We start from the raw sequence: 868 nt of genomic DNA on the forward strand, positions 1-868 counted from the left end.
ACTGGGACTCCTCCCAGGCCAGCCCACGTGGGCCCTCTTCACCCCACTGCCTTCATTAACCTCTGCACCCCTGTCGGAAGCAGGCAGCACCAGCCCCCGGGCTGTTCCCAGGGCAGGCCTCAGGATGGGGTGGGGGGTGGAGGCGCCTGGGGTCACCCTTGGAGAAAAGAAGACATGGCCCAGGGAAGGGCCCTCCTTGCTGGTTGTCTTTCTAAGAGGGCGAGCCCTGGGCTGTCCCTCTGCCCAGAGTCAGGGCACATGGGAGGAGGGCCCCCAAGGAGCAGAAGCGGAGCTCATTGGGGTGTGAGGGGGACTATGGGGACAGGGTCCCTGGATACACAGAAAGGTGGGTGCTTTGAGTCCACACAGAGGTATCTCTGAAGAAAGAGAGGGTGACTCACCGCTGGACCATTGGCCAACAAACCCTGCACGCCCCGTCCCATCCGGACACGCAGGGTGACCTGGGCAGCGAACGGAGTCTGGGGGCAGGAGATCTCGGGAGGCCTTGCTCAGGGGCCTGCATGGGCGCAGCCCTCGGCCGGAAGGAGCTCAGCGGGTTGGAACTGAGGCTGGAACGGAGAGCCTTCTCTGGGATTTTTTTCAATCACTGGGTCTCTTCCTGCGTGACGGCTGAACAGCAGGATAAACATACAAAAGTCACCAAACTGTGCCCCTGCCTGGAGGGTGCCCAAAGCCTGTGTTCACCTCCAACCCTGAAGGTCGGGAGTTCAAGCTTGCTGTGTTAGTCTGGGTACTTTGGAGAAACAAATCCACAGAAATGTATGTATGAGAGACAGCTTTATATAAAGGTTAAGTGCACATCAAGAAAACATCCCAACCCAGTGCTGCCCAAGCCCACAAGTCCAAC

The sequence above is a fragment of the Echinops telfairi genome, unplaced genomic scaffold, assembly GCF_000313985.2.
Source record: "Echinops telfairi isolate 266 unplaced genomic scaffold, ASM31398v2 ScPeMD7_5;HRSCAF=22, whole genome shotgun sequence".
NCBI lineage: Eukaryota > Metazoa > Chordata > Mammalia > Afrosoricida > Tenrecidae > Echinops > Echinops telfairi.